Raw genomic sequence first — 24,415 nt, forward strand, 5'->3', positions numbered from 1 at the left:
AGAACAGGAGGCCGCTCGAGATCATAAAGCAGTGAAGGCTGCTGCCTGTGTTACCCCTCCCCCCCCAACTAACAAGGGAAACGAGCCTATAAAGACTACCCAAGGCCCTGGCCGGTTGGCTCAGTGGTAGAGCATCGGCCTGGCGTGCAGAAGTCCCGGGTTCGATTCCCAGCCAGGACACACAGGAGAGGCGCCCATCTGCTTCTCCACCCCTCCCCCTCTCCTTCCTCTCTGTCTCTCTCTTCCCCTCCCGCAGCCAAGGCTCCATTGGAGCAGGGATGGCCCGGGCACTGGGGATGGCTCCTTGGCCTCTGCCCCAGGCGCTAGAGTGGCTCTGGTCACGACAGAGCAACGCCCCAGAGGGGCGGAGCATCGCCCCCTGGTGGGCAGAGCGTCGCCCCCTGGTGGGCGTGCCAGGTGGATCCCGGTCCGGTGTATGCGGGAGTCTGTCTGACTGTCTCTCCCCATTTCCGGCTTCGGAAAAATACAGAAAAAAAGGAGAAAATTAAAAAAAAACAACAAAAAAAAATCACAAAAAAAAAACCACAAAAAAAACAGGCTACCCAAACACAGGTGTGGGTAGATTTGATTGCGGCTGGAGCAGATAAGGGGAAATTGGATGGCCAGTCTAATAAAATTCTTTTGGAGCTTTGGCGGCAGCTTAAACCAGAACAGAAGATCCAGCCACTGAGACGAAAGGCCGCAGCAGCTACCAATAAAACGTTTGGTGCGCGCGCAGCTTGGTTACAAGATTATATGATAGAGATGGCCAAGGGAGAGGAGAACTCCCAAGACCCATTGTACCAGTTTGAATAGGAAAAGGGCCGAGGAACCCGTCTAATGGGGATGGATGGGGACCGGAGGCCACACATGGAACTGGCTCCCTTCCAATGTACAACGGGTGTTGGCCTTGGTGGATACAGGTGCAGAATGTTCCCTCCTCTATGGGAACCCAGAGCGGTTTGCTGGGACCCCAGTGGCCATTGATGGTTATGGGGGCCAAACTGTTCAAGTGAAGCCAATAACTATTCCATTGGGGATAGGGAGACTGCCTCCTAAGCCATATAAGGTGTATGTATCTCCTATTCCTGAATATATTTGAGGGTAGATGTCTTGCAAGGACTGTGGTTGGAAACTACGGCCGGGGAGTTCTGGCTGTGGATCAGGGTTGTGAAGGCAGTGTTGCGGGGACACGCATCACATTCCCCTTTGCAATTACCCATCCCTCAGCGTGTGACTAACACCAAGCAGTACTGCCTGCCAAGTGGTTATGAAGAAGACACAGGGACAATCCTCGAACTAGTAAAGGTAGGTATCATCCGGCCAGCACACAGTCCTTACAACTCCCCAGTATGGCCTTTGTGCAAACCAGATGGAATCTGGAGAATGACAGTAGATTACAGAGAACTTAATAAAGTTGTTCCCCCTTTGCACGCTGCTGTTCCCTCAATAGCTAACATGATGGATCAGCTAAGCCATGAGTTGGGGACATACTACTTTGTGGCAGACTTGGCCAATGCTTTTTTCTCTATTGATATAGCTGCAGAAAGTCAAGACCAATTTGCCTTCAGTTGGGAAGGGAGACAATGGACCTTTACAGTGTTACCCCAGCCCTATTTGCATAGCCCCACCTTGTGCCATGGGCTGGTGGCTACTGACCTGGCTAAATGGAAACAGCCAGAGGCAGTTCGCATGTACATTATAGTGATTCTCCTTCAGAATTGGAGCAAGCAGTCCCTACCTTACTATCCCATTTGAAAGCATGTGGCTGGGCAGTCAATGAGAACAAATTACAAGGATCTGGGTTATCTGTTAAATTCTTGGGAGTTGTCTGGTCGGGTAAGACAAAAGTTATCACTGATGCAGTTATAGATAAGATCCAAGCATACCCCGTGCCCATTACGGTAAAACAGTTACAGGAATTCTTAGGTTTGTTGGGGTATTGTCGAGCATTTATACCCCAATTGGCTCAGTTACTATGCCCGTTGTACAACCTTATTCGGAAAAGGGTTCGTTGGGATTGGACTGAGCAGGCGCAAGGTTCATTTGCAGCAGCTAAGAGAGCTGTCAAGGTAGCACAGGCCTTGAATGTGTTTGATCCTGCCAGGCCCTGTGAGCTGCATGTTCATGTAACCTCGGAGGGGTTTGGATGGGGCTTGTGACAATGGACAGAGTGCTTATGGCAACCTATTGGGTTTTGGTCCCAACTGTGGAAAGGTGCTGAAGTTCGTTACTCATTAGTGGAGAAGCAGCTGGCAGCTGTGTATGCTGCCCCCCTGGACACTGAGAGTATTAGAACCACAACACCAGTTACAGTCAAGACAACATACCCTATTGCAGGATGGGTGAGAGATTGGGCAACCAAACCACATAGTGGTATGGCCCAAAGTGGGGTGCCAAGTGGGGTGCCTACCTGCAACAACGCTGTGCTCTTAGCACCAGCCCGTTGAGGGCAGAACTGCAGGAAGTCTTGGGTCCAGCCACCTATGCGACCTTAGAGTCAGGTGCAGCTGGGGCTCAGGAGGCAGAACTGAAGTCCGTCCCTACCAGGAGGGGCAGGTGCCCATCCCTGAAGATGCCTGGTATACTGATGGCTCCAGCAGGGGCCAAGTGGACGGCTATAGCCTTCCATCGGCTACTGAGACTATTTGGATGGACACGGGTACAGGCCAAAGCAGCCAATGGGCAGAATTAAGAGCTGTTTGGCTAGTTGCCCATAATGAAACTTCTCCTCTGGTGACCTGTACTGACAGCTGGGCTGTCTATCGTAGACTGACCCTTTGGATTGCTACTTAGCACATTAACCAGTGGATGGTAATGCCCCGTCCACTACGGGGTCAGGCCATGTGGCAGGAATTATGGGAAATAGGACACCAGAAGCAGGTGACAGTATATCATGTCACAGGGTATGCTCCTCTAGCCCAACCTGGGAATGATGAGGCAGATACGTTGGCAAGGGTGCGATGGTTGGAGACTGCCCCTGCAGGTGATGTGGTGCAGTGGCTCCACCGGCGCCTGCTCCATGCAGGACAGAAAACTATGTGGGCTACGGTTAAGGCTTGGAACTTGCCTGTGTCCTATGCAGAGGTACTTGCAGCCTGTGAGCAATGTGCAGTATGTTCCAAGGAACACCCTCGGAGACCACTGGTGTCACCTGGACAGGTCCAGAGGGGTCATGTTCCACTGACACGATGGCAGATAGACATCACTGGACCCTTACCAAAGTCAGAGGGTACCAGTGTGCAGTCACTTGTGTAGATACTGCCGCCTGTCTGCTTGCTGCTTACCCCGCTTGTAACCCTGACCAGAGGGCAGTCATACAGGCTCTGGACCGCCTGAGTGCTGCATACGGGCGACCGCTGGTCCTTGAAAGTGACAATGGTACCCACTTCACTGGTTCAATGGTGAGGCAATGGGCTCAAGAGCTGAGGGTGGACTGGAAGTACCATGTTCCCTACCACCCCCAGGCTGCTGGTATCATTGAGCGGTATAATGGACTCTTAAAGCAGGGACTGCAACAGGAGGGGGGCACTGGCTCTCTTACTGGATGGACACACCGCTTATGGACAGTACTTCGGATTTTGAATGAGCGACCTCGACGGGGGAGCCCAGCTCCAGTAGAGGCCCTCCTGCATCGGACAGCTGCCCCCATTCAGTTGCAGATATGCACCAAGGACATTTTACTCAAGCCAGGTTTTGGACAGCAGGGCAACGTGCTCTTGCCTGCCCCCATAGCCCTTCTTAAAGGCCAGTGGCTCTGATGGACTTGGCCCTGGTGGGTGAGATGGGTGGCCTTGTTGGCACCATGGGGAAAGGGACTAGAGGTGGACCTCGAGTTAACTCCTTGGGCAACCAGCACCTGGCCACCTAAGGTAGACGTGTATTATCCCTTGAGTGCTCAGGGGGACAGCATTATGAAGGGCACCTTTTAAATTTCTTTATGGCCAATAATGAGTTCTCCTACTTTACTACACATATGTTGGTCAAATAAGTTTTTAAATATGATATATATGTTTGCTCGCTTATAGTTTGCATTGGGTGTGGGGGACAGGCTGTAAGCAGGCAGGGTTGTAGCCTAAGGCTTAGTTTTAAGACTAAGCTTTTCCCCACACCCTTGACTGATTGCATGATGTGGGGTGGTGCACTCTCATGAGGAATCCCATTATGCCTCAGATAAGTGACTTTGTATCAGAGACTTCCTTGTTTGTATATTGGATTAAAGGTTTTGATTTCTATACTATAAAGTGGGGCAGACTGGGAGCTTGCTCTCTCTTGGTTCCTGCTATCACCATTGCAGGGGCCTCCCTGATTCCTTGTCCTTTATGAAAAAAGCAGGTTTTCTGCTTTTCCCTTGTCTTCTCTTGTGGCTTGCCTGTCTTGGTGAGAAACCAATAAACAGAATGGCCCACCATCCTCCGATTCCACCATTTCTTTACCGTCTGCCCCAATCCAATGGGAACCTGCATGTGAATGGCCACCATGGCGGCTCCTGGCCTTACATACTATTATTACCTTCATCCCATTTTATATATGGGGAGACTAAGACTCAGAAAGGTTGGGTTATTTGAGGTCATCTACTATTACATGACATAGATGGCATTCAAGGCTAGGCAGTCTGACTCTAAATCTTTGTTCTTAGTCACCAATTGATACTATCCTTGGTCAGGAAGTACCTGTGGAATCTCTAAGGGATATACATGCACTTTGGTGAGTGAAGCAGTGAGCAGCAAGGTAAGGCTATTGAAGGAAGCCTTATCGCACAAGGCTCTCAACTGTCATCTAAAGGTCGAGCTTGAGCATCAGAATCACCCTGAGGGCTGTTTACACCCAGACTTCTGAGCCCCACCCTCAGTGTCTGATTTGGTAGGTCTGACATGGGGCCTGAAAATTTGCGTTTCTAGCAATTCCCAAGAGATAGAGATGCTGCTGGTCCGAGGACCACACTTTGAGAACCACGGCTTTGGGTGATAAGAAGCTCTTCAAGGGTTTCCAGCAGAGAAGTAACACTGTTGCATTACATTCAGTAACTAAGTGACCTGAAAGTTCTGTGTAAGGCATTCAACACTGTCCGAAGCAAAAGCTCAATATTTATTTAAAACTAGCTGTGCCTGGCCATGTGTTGCTGTGGCTCAGTCTGGTTAAATGGAAAAGAAAGAAATGAGAAAGCGCACATTTCTAATATGTTTAATTTCACAATGCTTGTGGGTATACAATATTTTTTGTTGTTCCATTGTCTGTGCAGATATAAAGATTGTCTGGTTTGCTGAGTCTAGAACACGCAACATATAATTGTCTATGTGAGAAGCAATCTGTGTATAGATCTAAAACACACAGTTCTAAAGATCGGCCCTGAGCTTTGTTGATGGTGATTGCAAACGCCAATCGAATTGGGAATTGCAATCTCTTAAATTGAAATGGCATATCCATTGGAATCATAGGAATGTGAGGAATGAGGACTTCACCTTTGAAAGGTCCTGTCAAGATTGTTGCTTCTAAGACGTTGCTCATTAATTTTTTACAGCACACAGACCCAAACACTTCATGTTTTACCATGAAATCCATCGGCAATTTAAGCTGCTGTCTGAAAACCCATGCTGTGATGTCATGCCTATCCACCGGCGATTGGCCAGGAAGTAAGAGCTGTTGTATAACATCCCAAGCTGGATTGCATGTGAATGTAATGAATAGGTCTGGACGCCCATAGTGATGAACATACACAATTGCATCTTGAGCATATTCATGCATATGACGTGGACTGCCTGTATATGAGGAAGGCAAAATCATTAGTCTTCCAACGTTAGTTATATTACCGTCATTTACAACTGCATCTCGCAAATGAACATATTCTTCAGAGCAAAGTTTGGTCTGATTCAAATGGATGAATATCAAATGTTCTGTTTCGTTTTTTGCATACATATCTATGATGTATTGATGAAACAATTGACGACATTTCAAAATGTGATTGTCTTCATTCTTTAATCATTAATTGGTATGAATAATAGTTTATTGTGCTGCATTTCATATTTGTTTCTTCGCTACTGACTGGATTTATCATCTTAACGTTGAAGTGATATCCATCGGCACCATCCCAAAAACTGATTGCAATAGCAGGACATCGTAGCATCAATGAGTTTCTGCAAGTTTTGTGAATTGATTGTTTCTCCAATGAAGAACAATATCTCTAGGTTGGAATTGATCTCTGACTATAACAATTGCCACTTCGTCTATAGTTGGAGCATTGAATCTTCACACATGTTCTCCAGCAGCCATTTTGTCAGCATGAATAACAATCTTGTGTGTATCAGATGGCATCATGTCAATTGCTGTTTTGAAAAAACACACTAAATTGTTTTTTTGTGTGTGTGAAGAACCTCTTGCAGTTGGGAAATGAAGGACCTTTTTATGCCAGTAGAAATTCCACATTGTGCATTCAATTCATCATTGCCATCACCGATGAAATACATTTGTAGTAATTTATGTTGACCATCTGGGAACGGAAGCAGGGAGCCGGCTTTATGTAAAATTTGTTCTTTTGCCTGACCAGGTGGTGGCGCAGTGGATAGAGCATCGAACTGGGATGCTGAGGACCCAGCTTCGAGACCCCAAGGTCGCTAGCTTGAGCACGGGCTCATCTGGTTTGAGCTAAAGCTCACCAGCTTGGACTCAAGGTCGCTGGCTTGGGTGGTGGTGGGGGGGTTGCTCAGTCTGTTGAAGGCCCACAGTCAAGGCACATATGAGAGAGCAATCAATGAACAACTAAGGTGTCGCAATGCACAATGAAAAACTAATGATGGGTGCCTCTCATCTCTCCGTTCCTGTCTGTCTGTCCCTGTCTGTCCCTCTCTCTGGCTCTCTCTCTGTCTCTGTAAAATAAATAAATAAATAAATAAATAAATAAATAAAATTTGTCCTTTCACTTTGAAAGTTGGCATGAATTAAGCTGTTATGATTTCTGCACTGAACGGCGTCATTTGGAAGCATGAGTTCTATTTCCTGATGTTAGACAGGAAATGCTTTGATTCGGAGGTATATCCAGCAAGCAAACTTTTTAATGGCTCTGGCAGTTCTCCAAGTTGAGGCAGTTTAATTTTTCTGGTGGCACAACACATTCCTTTCGTTTCTCCATTACATTTCAGAGCCTTGCAATAAGGACACACTTCAGCCTGTCGCGTTTATTCTGTTGAGAATGAAGCAGATCTGAAGCTGCAGAACACGATCGCTGTGCTCGCAACCATGCATCCTCAAGTCTGGCTGCACGTAAATGGATTGTAAACTGGAAATATTGAAATGGAATCGTAAAATATTTAGTATAGCGTGTGTTGCTTTTACGTCCAACAAATGGCGCTGTTTATAAAAAAAAACATGTTTTTACCTGTCATAGGTGTGAAATCTATATCTATATAATAGTACAGATATAAAAAAGAGTGTGTATTTGAATGCAATATTGTTTCAAAATTTCAAAGCAATCGGTGAAGAACTTTCAGAGATTTAAGATTTTGAACAAACATTTACATTTTTATTTATATAGATAGATAAGAATAGATGTTCAGTTTCAAGAAGGGACCAGAAACATACCATGCAGTTCTTTAGCTTCTAGGCTGAGCATATGTGAGACCTTGGGTAAGTTTCTGAGCTTCTTCAAGACTCAGCTACCTCATCCATAAAGGTGAAACTAGAATCTTGAGAGTGAAATAAACAGAGGTACAGTAATACTCACTACATGGCAGATATTTTAATGTTTAGTATTATGTTTGGGAGGAGTAGGAAGGAGGTCCACCATCCAGGATAGATTCTAGGTGAGCTGAGGTTATTTTTTTTCATTTTTATTAATTTTCATTTATTGTGTTAACATGAATTCAAGTATCCAACTCAATATAACTACCTCACCCTCACCTCCATGTTCCCCATTACACTCTTTTTGCCCCCTTCCCCTAGCTCTCTCCCCCCTTCCCTCTGGGACTTGCTCTCCTGTTATCTATATCTATGTATTATGTATATATAATCTCACTAATCCCTTAACCTTCTCTGATCCCATCACCTCATCTCCCTTCCCTCTGACAGCTGTCCCTCTGCTCCCTGTGACCCTGCCTCTGCCTCTATTCCATTCCTCAGTTCACCGTGTTCATGGGATTCCACATATAAGTGAGATCATATGATATTTGTCTTTCTCTGTCTGGCTTATTTCACTTAGCATGATAATCTTTTCTTTTGCTTTTTAATATAGTTTATTGTAACCTATGCTTACAGAAACACACACATATTGGTTATATCATTTAATTTAGTTTAACTTGGGCCAAAGTTTACATGGTTTATAATTCTAAAAAGAAAAAAATAACAGGACTTGCAATCTGGATTATTTTCCATTTATTACAAATGTACAAAAGGGTCTCTTCCCTCAAGTATTGCTGAAGGAGTTACCAATAACCCTGAGAAATTCGATTTCAGTTTACTTCAGAAGCTAGCATGTGTTACACTGCCATCACTTAACAACTGGGGCAATGAGCATTTTTACCACATTTCAGTGCTAGTTTACATACATTTAGTAACTACAATCTAGCTTCAGGGTGGGAAAGGGTATGTTCACATGGGAGACAAGTGCAGTAGCTGTGTGGATTTAGTTAGTGTTGTGTGTGGCTTCCAAATCTATGTACTCCAACATTCAATCAGTTCCCAAAGCCTGAGTTAGCACTAACAGTCTAAAGGACATTTTGAAAAACCCTGAGTTAGATCAGTTTTAAACACCCAGTTCTAAAATTGTATGGTTTTTGGTGAGCATTTTTCCCAAAACTAAGTGAATTAGATTGATTGTTTTACCAGATTCATTGATTCAGGCATTAGTATTGTGCCTGAGTGTTCAAGGTGCTGGAGACATTTTCTACGTTAAGCCATTAATCTTGATCACATTTCAATAATGCGTGAAGAAAGTAGGTCTCATTCTCCTTAAGTTTTATCTTTTTTTTTTTTTTTTTTCATTTTTCTGAAGCTGGAAACAGGGAGAGACAGTCAGACAGACTCCCGCATGCGCCCGACCGGGATCCACCTGGCACGCCCACCATGGGGCGGCGCTCTGCCCACCAGGGGGCGATGCTCTGCCCATCCTGGGCATCGCCATATTGCGACCAGAGCCACTCTAGCGCCTGGGGCAGAGGCCACAGAGCCATCCCCAGCGCCCGGGCCATCTTTGCTCCAATGGAGCCTTGGCTGCGGGAGGGGAAGAGAGAGACAGAGAGGAAAGCGCGGCGGAGGGGTGGAGAAGCAAATGGGCGCTTCTCCTGTGTGCCCTGGCTGGGAATCGAACCCGGGTCCTCCGCACGCTAGGCTGACGCTCTACCGCTGAGCCAACCGGCCAGGGCCTCTCCTTAAGTTTTAGACAAAGAATGAGGTGCTGAAAGTCTACACCTAAGGTCACTGAAGGAACCTGTTTCAGAGTTGCCCTTAGATTCTGGGCCTCCTGGGACCTCTTCTGGAGGTCTCTCTGTTGGAGTCCACTAACAACATTAATTAGGAGAACTGAAGTAGATTTTCAATCGGGATGCATCTTGGTCAACCCAGGTATCAAAAACACGAGGAAACATTTACGTTAGAAAATCTGCCAGAGAATTATCAGCTTTTGCTTGTTTAACAATGTACTAAGCAAAAAATATCTCATTATTGTTTTTACTTTATATTTCCTTAAGGGATATTGAGCAACTTTTCATACAGTTATGGGTCATCGTATTCTCTCTCGTGAATTGCCTATGTTCAGTTCTTGAAGTCAGGTAAATGTTTGTTTATTGTATGACTTTAGGGATCTGATTTGATATTCTTCTATGGATAGCTACTTGCCACAATACCATTTACTGAATTCAATCTTATTTTATCATAAACTAAAGCCTCATTAATAAGTCGATCTGTTTTTAGATTTATTCCCGTAGGTCTGCAATCTCTTGGTAAGCAATAGGCGGAGTATAATATACAGCATGGCGACTATAATTACAGTACTGTATTGCATATTTGAAAGTCACTAAAAAATAGATTTTAAAAGTTTTCATTAGAAAGATGAAAAGAAAATTATAACTGTGTGGTAGTGGATGTTAATTGGACTTACTGTGGTGATCATTTTACAATATATACATACAAGGAATCACTATGTTGTACATGTGAAACTAATATAATGTTAAATGTCAATTATATCTCAATAAAATTAACAAACTTACAAAAATATTAAGAAGCAATCTGTCTATTGTTCATATTTCCTGAAAGCGAATGTGTAGATGCTTATTTGTATAAAATAACTTTTCCTGAACTCAAACCATAACAATGACTTACACTTTTATACACTTGGATATACGTTTTTTCTAATGAAATTGTCACAGCAACCCTGTAAGGTTGGTACTATTAGTCATATTTTACAGATGAGAAAACAGGTTCAGATTAGCATAATGAGTTAATAAGTGGTAAAACTGGGACCCTGGTTTCTCATTCTTTTTCTAGTGTTTCTTTTTTTTCCTTACAATTGGCACAGAAGAGTCATATAATTTGAAGACAGAAAATTGGTTGCAATATTATAACAAAATTGGAATTATTACTTGGTGCCAGGCACTGCTCTAAGCACTTTCCATGGACTATTTATTTAATGCTCATAACAACACTATGAGGTGGATGCTATCATTATTTTACAGAGTAAGAAACTGAGGCACAGACAGGTTATTTGTGTTTGTTTATAAAGACAATAACTCCTCTGGGACAGAAGCCAAATTTTATTCATCACTGTACTCCCCACATTTAGCAACAGGGTGTAAAGAAACACTTTCTTATTGAACAAACTAAAAATGTCACCCCAACTATATGAGAACACCTGGGATTTCTGCAGAGATTCTCAAACATGACCAAGATAAAATGCAATGAATAGAAATGTGATGGCTACAGAAGCAGAGTGATGAAAGGAATGTAGTAGGCAAAGGGGGAGGGAGCGCACAACTTAGAAGAAAAAGAAGTGACTGAGGTATTATCAACAGTTGCTTATAGAAACAGAGACTAACAGACCCAGGGAAACAAATCTGGAAACAGATCAATGCGGAGCATTTTACCGAAAAGAGACCCCAGCCAAACATGGAGAGGAAGCAGAGAAAGCCCAGCCCTTCCAGTCCTGAGGGGAGGGGCAACATTGCAGGAGTAACGCAGATTGGACAAAAGATTTTCAGGAGCCTACTGCTAGTCATTTTCTTCTTCTGTATATACAGTGGTACTTTGAGATACGAGCAGACCAATATACTTTTTAAGATACGAGCTGCGACTCGGTCCATATTTTTGTTTGAGATCCGAGCGAAATTCCGAGATATGAGTCATAATTCGGGAAGCTGCCACTAGTTGGCGCATTGGCTCACGGGTCCAGTATTGGCAGCACAACACCAGCATCTTGTTCTTTCTCACATGTTACCTGCAGAATCAAGTCGAATCTCGTGTGTTGTAATTGTTCTTGCATCATTTTTGCATTTTTTACTAACTTTTTTGTGTGCTATCATGGGGCAGAAGAAAGTGAGTGTAAAAGACAGTGGTGAGAAGAAGAAGAGAATGATGTTGATAGAAGTAAAGCAAGAAATAATAGAAAAACATGAGCGTGGTGTACGAGTGATTGAACTGGCAAGGCTGTACGACCGCAATACATCTATAATTTGTACCATCCTTAAACAAAAGGATGCCATCAAAAGCGCAAATCCAGTGAAAGGAACTACAATTCTGTTCTAATTAAGGACAAATATCCATGAAGAAATGAAGCTTCTGCTGGCGTGGGTGAAAGAGAAAGAGCTGGCAGGAGATATAGTGATGGAGACTGTAATATGCGAAAAAGCATGTATTATTTATGGCTACCTGAAGAAGAAAGAACCATCAACCTCAAAAGAGGCAGCAGAAGATATGTTTAAGGCAAGTCACAGCTGGTTTGAAAATTTCAAGAAGAGATCTGGCATCCACTCGGTGGTGAGGCATGGTGAAGCTGCAAGTGCTGACATTAAGGCAGCTGAGGAGTACATCGCACATTTTGCTGTGCTTATTGCAAAGGAAGGCTACATACTCCAACAAGTGTTCAACTGTGACGAAACAGGATTGTTTTGGAAAAAAACGCCCCAGAGGACTTTCATTACCGCAGAGAAGAAGCTGCCAGGCCATAAAAACTCATGAAGGACCATCTGACCCTTGCATTGTGTGAAAATGCTAGCAGTGACTATAAAGTAAAGCCACTGCTAGTGTATCATGCCAAAAATCCTTCAGCCTTTAAGACTCACAAGATTCTTAAAGAAAAACTGTAGGGTATGGGGCATGGGTTATGAGGCAGTTTTTTATTGAATGGGTAAATCTCATTTTTGGTCCTGCAGTGAAGAAATATCTTCAAGAAAATACACTCCCGAGAAGACAAGATGGTAATGGAGTAGGCAGACGTACCAACTTCCACCTCCCAGAACCAAAGTGGATTACAAACTATTTTAAGAACCATCATCTGGAAAAACCAACTTTTGACTAGACTAAGAGGACTCTTTAACCAAGGAACACTGAAGAAGGCACACTGAGACTGGTAGGAAAAGCAGAAACACAGAGAGGGCTGCCCAGCTCCCCGGAGCGAACGGCAGCTGGGAGAGACTCGCGTGGTGGGAAGTGAGTTTAGCAGAGAGGGGAGGGTCCTGAGTCCCAGGAACAAAGGCCCAGCCTGCAGCCCCAGAGCCTAGAAGAGGCATATGGACAGTATTTAGCTGGAAACAAGACAGGATACTGTTTGTGAGAAAGAGACTGATTTCTCAGACCCAGGATTCTTCTTAAAGGGACCACACAGAAAACCTCTCTCACAACCACTTACATGGGGCTCCAGGGAACGGGGACAGAGGAGAGGACCAGAGTAACAGAAAGAGAGTGTAATCTAGGAGGCAAAAGGAGAAACATTTTGAGAGACAGCCACCCTAACCTCTGGGATGAGTCATTCCCCAAATCTGAAGTGAGTATTTCCCCTGGAAACAGCAATACCAACAAAGGGAAGCAGGACAGAAGCCAAACAAGCTCTCCTGCAGCACTCAGAGCAGAGTTGCTTAGAAGAAGAGAACTTTCAGGACTATAGTAGTGAGTGTTAGGGTCTGAGTTGCAGCGCCCCCACCCACACAGCTGAGGGCTCGCCTAAGGGCAGGCGGCGGCGGGATGCGGAAGCGCAGTTCTGTCAGCAAGGGCAGAAGCTGGCTGGCCACCACTGAGGCCCAGGTGTGAGCTCAGCCTTGCCTGGCTGGGGAGGAAGGAACGTGCAAAACTGGTCAAGCCCAGCTGCAGGCTGCCTGCAATCCAGCCTGTGGGGGGGAGGACGGGGACCCCAGAAGGGGTGGAAACCTGCTCTTGAGCAAGGGTGCAGGAGCACAGCCTTGCCCTGCCCACAGAAACCAGGATTGTGGCCTGACTTGGGAGCAGGCTCCTCCAGTGGGGGTGGAGCCAAAGGCCAGAACAGGTGGAGTCCCGCTACTGAGAATGGGCACGCAGTCCAGCCTGGCCATGTGGAGCCAAGACTTGCAGCCGTCCCACGAGCAGGCTCCTCCTGCAAGGGCGGGGCAAAAGCCCAGAATCAGGTGGAGACCCATAGCTGAGCAAAGGGGCTCACCCCTACTCTCAAGGTCAAGCATAACACCACTCATGGGGGCAGGGTGAAGGCCAAGGCCACCGAGGCTTGTACACCCAAGCACGTGATCACAGCCCCTCCCATGAAGGAGAGGTGGAAACCACAGCAACAGTCCCAGAGGGCAGGCACCGGCAATGCCCATACCCGAATGTCCTAGGCAGAAACAGCAGAGGGGGTGGTGGGCCTGCAGACAGAGGCCACAGGGAACACAGAGACCACACCCAGTGGACTCCAGTGGCCAAAACCTTCTTTTACACAGACAAAATGAGAAGGCAGAGAAATGCAACACAAATGAATCAAGAGAAATCTCCAGAAGAGGACTTGAATGAGTCAGATATAACCAAATTACCAGATGCAGAGTTTAAAATAATGATTGTTAGGATGCTCAAAGATATTAGAACAACAATAGATGGTCATTATGAACACCTAAATAAAGAGATAGCAAATATGAAAAAGGACATTGAAATAATAAAAAAGAATCAGTCAGAAATGACAAATACAATATCAGAAATGAAGAACACAATGGAAGGAATTAAAAGCAGGATGGATGAAGCTGAGAATCGAATCAGCGAGTTAGAAGACACGATAAATAAAGGCATGGAAGCAGAGCAGAAAAAAGAAAAGAGACTCAAAATGTCTAAGGAAACTCTAAGAGAGCTCTGTGACAACATGAAGAAAAATAACATCCTCATGATAGGGGTTCCTGAAGAAGAAGAGAAAGAACAAAGGATAGAGACTTTGTTCAAACATCATAGCTGAAAACTTCCCTCAATTAAGGCAGGAAAACATGTCACAAGTTCAAGAAGCACAGAGAACTCCATTAAAGAGAAACCCAAAGAAATCTACACCAAGACACATCATAATTAAAATACCAAAGCTAAGTGATAAAGAGAAAATATTAAAAGCTGCTAGAGAAAAAAAGACTATCACCTACAAAGGAGCCCCCATAAAGATGACTTCCTACTTCTCAACAGAAACACTTGAGGCCAGAAGGGAATGGCAAGAAATATTCAAATTAATGCAGAACAAGAGCCTACAACCAAGACTACTTTATCCAGCAAGGCTATTGTTTAAAATTGAAGGAGAAATAAAAAGTTTTCCAGACAAAAAAAACTCAAGAAATTCACTACAACCAAACCAAGGCTGCAAGAAATGCTAAGGGGCCTGTTGTAAACAGATCAAAGGAGAAAAAGAATATAGCAAAAGAGGAATACTGTTTTAAAGAATAAAATGGCAATAAACAATTACATATCAATAATAACCTTAAATGTAAATGGATTAAATGATCCAATCAAAAGACATAGGGTAGCTGTGTGGTTAAGAAAACAGGACCCATACATATGCTGTCTACAAGAGACACATCTTAAGACAAAAGATGCACATAGACTGAAGATAAAAGGATGGAAAAAAATATTTCACGCAAATGGAAATGAAAGAAAAACTGGGGTAAGCAATACCTATATCAGACAAAATGGACTTTAAAACAAAGACTATAGTAAGAGATAAAGAAGGTCACTACATAATGATAAAGGGAGCAATACAACAGGAAGATATAACCGTTATAAATATCTACGAACCTAATATAGGAGCACCTAAATATATAAAGCAGACTTTGATAAATTTAAAGGGCGAGATCAACAGCAATACTATAATAGTAGGGGATTTCAATACCTCACTAACATCACTAGATAGATTCTCAAGAAAGAAAATTAACAAAGAAACAGCAGACTTAAAGGACATACTAGATCAACTTGATTTAGTAGATATCTTCAGAACCTTTGACCCTAAAGCAGCAGAATATACATTCTTTTCAAGTGCTCATGGTACATTCTCTAGGATAGACCACATGTTAGAGCACAAAAGTGGTCTCAACAAATTTAAGAAGATTGAAATCATATTGAGCACTTTCTCTGACCACAATGGCATGAAACTAGAAATCAACCACAACAGAAAAACTGAAAAACACTCAAATACTTGGAAAATAAATAGCATGTTATTAAATAACGAATGGGTTAACAATGAGATCAAAGAAGAAATAAAAAAATTCCTAGAAATGAACGATAACGAGGATACATCAACGCAAAATTTATGGGACATAGCAAAAGTAGTCCTGAGAGGGAAGTTCATAGCATTACAGGCATACCTTAAGAAGCTAGAAAAAGCTCAAATAAACAACTTGACCCTGCATCTAAAAGAACTAGAAAAAGAACAGCAAGTAAAGCCCAGAGCTAGTAGAAGGAAGGAAATAATAAAGATCAGAGCAGAAATAAATAACATAGAGGCTAAAGAAACAATACAGAGGATCAATGAAACCAGGAGCTGGTTCTTTGAAAAGGTAAACAAGATCGATGAACCTTTAACCAGACTCACCAAGAAAAAAAGAGAGAGGACTCAAATAAATAAAATTAGAAATGAGAGTGGAGAAATAACAACTGACACAACAGAAATACAAAATATTGTAAAAAAAAATATGATGAAGAACTGTACGCCAAAAAACTAGACAACCTATATGAAATGGACAAGTTCCTTGAAATATACAATCCTCCAAAAATTAATCTGGAAGAATCAGAAAACCTAAACAGACCAATTACAATAAATGAGATTGAAACAGTTATCAAAAAACTCCCAAAAAAGAAAAGTCCTGGGCCTGATGGCTTCACAAGTGAATTCTACCAAATATTCAAAGAAGAACAAACTCTTGTCCTTCTCAAGCTATTTCAAAAAATTCAAGGGGAAGGAAGACTTCCAAGCTCCTTTTATGAGATGAGTATAATTCTGATTCCAAAACCAGGCAAAGACAACACCAAAAAAGAGAATTATAGGCCAATATCCCTGATGAATTTAGATGCTAAAATCCTCAACAAAATATTAGCAAACTGGATCCAGCAATATATGAAAAAAATCATACACCATGATCAAGTGGGATTTATTCTTGGGAGGCAAAGCTGATATAATATTCGCAAATCAATCAATGTGATTCATCACATAAACAAAAGGAAGGAGAAAAACCACACGATAATTTCAATAGATACATAAAAAGCATTTGATAAAATTCAGCACCCATTCATGATCAAAACTCTCAGCAAAGTGGGAATACAGGAAACATCCCTCAACATGATAAAGTCCACTTATGACAAACCCACAGCCAACATCATACTCAATGGGCAAAAATTAAAAGCAATCCCCTTAAGATCAAGAACAAGGCAGGGATGCCCCCCTTTCATCACTCTTATTTAACATAGTTCTGGAAGTCCTAGCCACAGCAATCAGAGAAGGAAAAGAAATAAAATGCATCCAAATTGGAAAAGAAGTAAAATATCATTATTTTCAGATAATATGATATTGTATAAATATATAGAAAACCCTAAATTCTCAGTCAAAAAACTACTAGACCTGATAAATGAATTCAGCAAGGTAGCAGGATATAAAATTAATACTCAGAAATCAGAGGCATTTTTATACACTAACAATAAACTGTCAGAAAGAGAAATTCAGGAAGCAATCCCCTTTACCATTGCAACCAAAAAAATTAAGTACCTAGGAATAAATTTAACCAGGGAGATTAAAGACTTGTACTTGGAAAATTATAAAACATTGATAAAAGAAATCAGGGAAGATACAAACAAGTGGAAGCATATACCATGCTCATGGTTAGGAAGAATAAACATCATTAAAATGTCTATATTACCCAAAGCAATTTATAAATTCAATGCAATACCAATTAAAATACCAATGACTTACTTCAAAGATAGAGAACACATATTCCAAAAATTTATATGAAACCAAAAGAGAACACGAATAGCCTCAGCAATCTTCAAAGGAAAAATAAAGTGGGAGGTATCACACTTTCAGATATCAAGTTATACTATAAGGCCTTTGTACTCAAAACAGCCTGGTACTGGCATAAGAACAGGCATATAGATCAATGGAACAGAACTGAGAACCCAGAAATAAACCCACACTTTTATGGACAACTGATATTTGACAAAGGAGGTAAGAGCATACAATGGAGTAAAGACATCCTCTTCAACAATGGTGTTGGGAAAATTGGACAGCTACCTGCAAAAAAATGAAACTAGACCACCAACTTACACCATTCACAAAAATGAACTCAAAATGGATAAAAGACTTAAATGTAAGCTGTAAAACCAGAAGCATCTTAGTAGAAAACATAGGCAGTAAGCTCTCTGACATCTTTCGCAGCAATATATTTGCTGATTTATCTCCACGGGCAAGTGAAATAAAAGACAGGATAAACAAATGAGACTATATCAAACTAAAAAGCTTCTGCACAGCTAAAGACAATAAGAACAGAATAAAAAGACAAACTACACAATGGGAGAATATATTTGACAATACATCTGATAAGGGGTTAATAACCAAAATTTATAAAGAACTTGCAAAACTCAGAGCCTGACCTGTGGTGGCGCAGTGGATAAAGCATCGACCTGGAAATGCTGAGGTCGCCGGTTCGAAACCCTGGGCTTGCCTGGTCAAGGCACATATGGGAGTTGATGTTTCCAGCTCCTCTCCCCTTCTCTCTCTCTCTCTCTCTCTCCTCTCTTTCCCTCTCTGTCTCTCTCTCCTCTCTAAAAATGAATAAATAAAATAAAAAAAAAATTAAAAAAAAAGAACTTGCAAAACTCAATACCAGGAAGACAAACAATCCAATCAAAAGATAGGTAAAAGAAATGAATAAACACTTCTCCAAAGAGGACATACAGATGGCCAATAGGCATATGAAAAAATGCTCAAAATCACTAATCATTAGAGAAATGCAAATTACAACCCCAATGAGATATCACCTCACACCGGTCAGAATGGCACTCATCAACAAAACAACACAGAATAAGTGCTGGCGAGGATGTGGAGAAAAGGAAACCCTCCTGCATTGCTGGTGGGAATGCAGACTGGTGCAGCCATTGTGGAAAACAGTATGGAGCTTCCTCAAGAAATTAAAAATCGAACTGCCTTTTGACCCAGCTGTCCCACTGTTAGGAATATACCCTAAGAACATCATAGCACTGTTTGAAAAGAAGAAATGCACCCCCATGTTTATGGCAGCATTGTTCACAATAGAAAGATTTGGAAACAGCCCAAGTGTCCGTCAGTGGACAAGTGGATTAAAAAGCTTTGGTACATATATACTATGGAATACTACTCAGCCATAAGAAATGATGACATCGGATCATTTACAACAACATGGATGGACCTTGATAACATTATACTGAGCGAAATAAGTAAATCAGAAAAAACTAAGAACTATATAATTCCATACATAGGTGGGACATAAAAATGAGACTCAGAGACATGGACAAGAGTGTGTTGGTTACAGGGTGGGGAGGAGAAGGAGGGGGTTGGGGGAGGGGAGGGACACAAAGAAAACCAGTTAGAAGGTGACGGAAGACAATTGGACTTTGGGTGATGGGAATGCAGCATAATCAAATGTCAAAATAACCTAGAGATGTTTTCTCTGAACATATGTACCCTGATTTATCAATGTCACCCCATTAAAATTAATAAAAATAAACAAATAAACTCCTGATGAAAGCATTACTAATCCTTGAAAATGCTCCAGCCCACCAACCTGGTCTTAAAGATGACATTCTCAATGAGTTCAAATTCGTGAAAGTCTTCTACCTCCCACCCAACACGACTTCAATCTTGCAACCTATGGATCAGAAGGTCATTTCCAACTTTAAAAAGCTTAACACAAGGCACTTGTTCTGCCACTGCTTTGAGGTGACTGAGAATACAAATCTAACCCTTCGAGAGTTTTGGAAAGATCACTACATCATGATATGTTTACACATTATTGACTTGGTATGGCAAGAGGTTACAAGAAGAACCTTGAACTCAGCATGGAAAAAGTTATGGCCTGATGTTGTTGCAGACAAGGACTTCGAAGGATTCGAACCAGAGACTGAAACTGAGGTAGAAGTGTTGGAGGAGATTGTGTCCCTCAGAAAGTCAATGGGTCTGAAGGTAGATGTGGGTGATGTAAATGAGCTCGTCGAGGAACATGAGGAGGAACTCTCAACTGAGGAGTTGAAGGAGCTACAGATGATGCAACATATGGAGCTTCTGCAAGAGATTAGTAGTGAGGAGGAGGTAGAGTTGGAGTGAAATTAAAGACATGCTGGCAATGTGGGAGAAGCTTTCAAGTTTCATTGAAAAGAAACACCCAGAAAAAAATGTCAACTGGTCGTGCTTCAGCACTTCTTAATGACACTTGTTTGACATATTTCCATAACATTTTAAAAGCCGGGCAAAAGCAAATGTCTTTGGATAGATTTTTATTCAAAAGTCCTGCAAGTGAAAGTGCCGAACAGTGCAGCCAAAAGGCAAAAACAGGTGATGATTAAATGAAAAATACATAAAGTTAAGCTTAGGTTATATTTAAAGTTAAGAAAGTGCATTTTTTTACAATTAAGATTTTGTGTTTTCATTTTAAGTAAAGAAAGTGCAGTTTTAGTTTTGTTTAAAGTGAAGAAAATGCAGTTTTAGTTTACATTTAGTGTTAAGAAAGTGAAGTTTTAGTTTACATGTCTACAGTGCCTACATCTCTTCCTCCCTCCCTCCTCCTCCGCCATTCACCTCCGTTAGCCACACTTGTCTGTCTCCAAGGTAAGAATACAGTACTACAGTACTAAATAACACTTTTTTCTTTTATTTCATATATTTTTTATGCATTGGTAAAGTATACATGTGTGTTTCTTAATTAAAAATGTCTTTTTCCATAATTTAGGATGGTTTGGGGATGTTTCACAGGGCTGGAACAGATTAAATCTATTTTAGTTATTCTAAATGGGAGAAATTTGTTTGATATACGAGTTGACTGACTTATGAGCTCAGTTACAGAACAAATTAAACTCGTATCTCAAAGTATCACTGTACTTTTAAATATGCATATATATTTTATATCAGTAAAACAGATAGACACTCGTTGCTGAAAAAAATGGACAATATAAAAAGGAATAAAAAGCGAAATTATTACCTCCAATCTCATTTTCCAAAGAAAATAGTTGTTAATACTTTAAGTGTTTTCTTCTCACCTTTTTCCTATGCATTTTATGTTTGTTTGTTTTTGTATTTTTCCAAAGTGAGAAGTGTGGAGGGGGGAGGCAGGAGACAGACTCCTGCAACCAGAGCCATTCTAGAACCTGAGGCAGAGGCCATGGAGCCATCCTCAGCACCTGGGCCAACTTTTGCTCCAATGGAGCCTTGGCTGCATGAGGGGAAGAGAGAGATAGAGAGGAAGGAGAGGGGGAAGGGTGGAGAAGCAGATGGGTGCTTCTCCTGTGTGCCTTGGCCGAGAATCAAATCCAGGACTTACACACACACACACACACACACACACGGGACCGATGCTCTACTGCTGAGCCAACCAGGCAGGGCTTCCTATGCATTTTAAAACAAAATTGGGGCCCTGGCCGGTTGGCTCAGTGGTAGAGCGTTGGCCTGGCGTGCAGGAGTCCTGGGTTCAATTCCCGGCCAGGGCACACAGGAGAAGCACCCATCTGCTTCTCCAGCCCTCCCCCTCTCCTTCCTCTCTGTCTCTCTCTTCCCCTCCCGCAGCCAAGGCTCCACTGGAGCAAAGATGGCCCAGGCGCTGAGGATGGCTCCATGGCCTCTGCCTCAGGCGCTAGAATGGCTCTGGATGCAACAAAGCGACGCCTCGAATGGGCAGAGCATTGCCCCCTTTGGTCGCAATAGAGTGACACCCGGGATGGGCAGGGCATCGCCCCCTGGTGGGCATGCCGGGTGGATCCTGGTAGGGCGCATGCGGGAGTCTGTCTGACTGCCTCCCCGTTTCCAGCTTCAGAAAAATACAAAAAAACAAAACAAAACAAAAAACCAACGAAACCAAAAAACCAAATTGGGATTATTTTATACACATATACACACACATGTGTAAAACATTGCACTCCGCTTTTAAATCTTAATATTATGTCATAAACATTTTTAAATATCATTAAATATATTTGAAAAATCATTTAAAATATTTTGATATTGAGTGGAATCACAGAACTGAAAACAAAACACAATCATGTGCACAGGAAGAAGTTTCGCTCCACCTGGGCCCACCCACCCATCACCACGACCCCCACCACCGTGATGGCCCCCGTCACCGCGGCCCTCTCTGCATCAGAGAGTAACCACTTTCATTAATTCATTTTTTAATCTTTCCAGTTGAAAACACTATTTTTAATGGCTGCAGAACATTAAATCCTAAAGAGATAAGAGATTTAAACACTCCCCCCCCCCCCCCCCCGCATTTGGGCGTTTGAGATATTTCCAGTTTTCCTCTACTGTGATGTTTACAAGAAAGTACATTACGACTTGGCAGAGCTTCGTGGCTTTCGAGTCACTATTTTTCTAGCACCAAAGGGAAAAAAAAATGTGCTTTAAATTGTATGTCTTGGTTTTAGAAAAATCTGGAAGTGGAAAGGGTCCCTTAGAGTTAATCAAGTGAGTAGAATCCCCTCATTAAATGGAGGTAGGAAGTGAAGCAGAGAATGAGTGACTTGCCCGAGGCCACAAGCTAGTGAGCAGGCAATTGGGGACAGAAAACCAGGACAGTCTGGCTGCGCCACCTGCCTCAGCCTCTCCCTGGGACTGGCCCTCTGGCTGGGATGGCCGACTGGGTACTCTGCCCTGCTCCCACCGGTCTGTCCCAGGGAGCTCCCTAGAATTTGCAGGCTTGGTTGAACCTTACCGGAAAGAAAGAGGAATTTTTAAAATCAAAAGTGCCTGCATTTCTCCGCTGGAACATCTTGGTTGAACCATCTTTAGACTGAACATCTGAAATATAAGAAAAGAAGTAAAAACTGAGAAACTAAGGAAAGGGACCACTCCGAAGCCTCAATATTCCTCCACGCAGCAGTACCCAGCCAGCTGCCAAGACACGAGGCGTACCGCAAAACTAGCTTCCGGCTGGCATCCCCGGACAGCCTGCCTTTCTTTGTTCTTATCTCTTACGGGAATATGGAATGTTTCCCAAGATTCTGAAATCTTTGACTCAGCAATATAGTATATGTCTGAGAATTTATCCTAAGATAATATACAGATAAGTACACAAGTTGTATATAAAACGATTTTCATTGCAGCCTTGGTTATAATCATGAAAACTAGAAAATAACCTAAATTCTATTTCCTCAGTATATCTCTTATTTGCCTGCACAGGTTCCCTCAGACCTTGGACCCTGGTTGACTTTGCTCTGCCTTAGCTATTGCTATGGCTGACCGACCTATTCGGTGCAACCCCGCAAGAGCCCATCTCTTCAGGCCAATCAGCCACACACCTAGTCCCTGGCTCTTCCTGACGCTTCCGAATGCAAATAGAGAACTCTGTGGCAGAACGTGAGATCTGGCTTGGCAAGCGGCTGCTGCAGACGCTGAGTGGGGTGGGGGAGGCAACTTCCCGGAGTGGGAAACTCTGGCCAAGGGCAGAGAGAAGACAAGGAGCTAGAGATCACGCCCTCTCACTCCTCCCTCCAAAGGACTGTTCAGAGGCATGACGTCTCCATAGTCTTTCTGGGTACGTACTGCATGACCAAGCAGGTGTACCTGCTAAGAAACAGGTTTTGCCTCTTTGAATCTCAACGTGAAGCAAAACACGTCTTGTGCCCTGGCTTCCCAGCTTCCACTACTTGGTGCATCTTTTTGTTCATTCTTGCTGCCCTGGAATCGCACCTCCCAAATAAAACGAAAGCACTTATTTCTTGTCATGGGCTCTGTTTCATAGGGCTCAGACAGATTGGTTTTGAAAGTTGGTTTTTTTTTAATTGATGTTGTCAATAATGATGTCTACCTATATTTTTCTAATTTGGAATGAGCTCTGAGTCATACTTTTGAGGTTGTTTCTGGATGATAACATTTTGGGCATTTCTTTTTTTATAACCATTATGGAGTTATTGTTTCACTTTCTACAACAGACATGTATTAAATCAATAAGCAGAATAAACAATCAACTTTTACACTAATGTGTTGCCAAATTTTTATACTATATAATTTGTTCTATAGTTAAAATTTAAATATAAATATATTACCAAAGCCACATCTACATAGAAGTAATATATAAATAGATACATACATAGATATAAAATACTTGAACCATTTTTGAATGACACTTTTATCAAATCGTGGGGTTTTTTTTATTGGACTGTCTACTGACAAACTACTTTAGCTTCCAGTTTCAGAGATGCCATCTAATAATTGTCTATTCACAAAGAACAACAGTTCCTTCATGGCACAAAGATTTTTTGGCTTGTGGCCTTGTAGACAGAGCTCACTACGCTATTTATAACCTTCCATACAAATTAGTCAAAAAGCATGGTCTTTGAGGTTAGTTCAATCAGTTCTCTGCAGAATTCAATAATGAACCTGTAGTTAAACTTAGAAATGCTATTTTATTATTATTTACGCATGAACTGGGGTTTTGTGGGGGGTTTTTTTGTGTGTTTTTTTTTTCATTTCACATGCATCACCTGATTTAAAGCAGCAGCTTATATTGAGAAAAGCTTTTTATCCAAGTGTGCAACCTAAATGGAAAAATGCAAAACCAAGTAAAAATACACTAAAATATAAAGGGGCTGCCAAATTCTGGACCCACATGAATTAGGAAATAAATCAGTCAATGGTTTATGATTCCAACTTCATATAGAATGTTCAGAAATAGTACAAAAAAAGGGCAGTTACAGAAGGAGCCATAATCAACTCGGAAATACCACTCTCAGTGAAGAGAAGAAGAAATCACTAAAAGCGATGACTAAGTCAAAAGACTTC

Source organism: Saccopteryx leptura, chromosome 1, assembly GCF_036850995.1.
Source record: "Saccopteryx leptura isolate mSacLep1 chromosome 1, mSacLep1_pri_phased_curated, whole genome shotgun sequence".
NCBI lineage: Eukaryota > Metazoa > Chordata > Mammalia > Chiroptera > Emballonuridae > Saccopteryx > Saccopteryx leptura.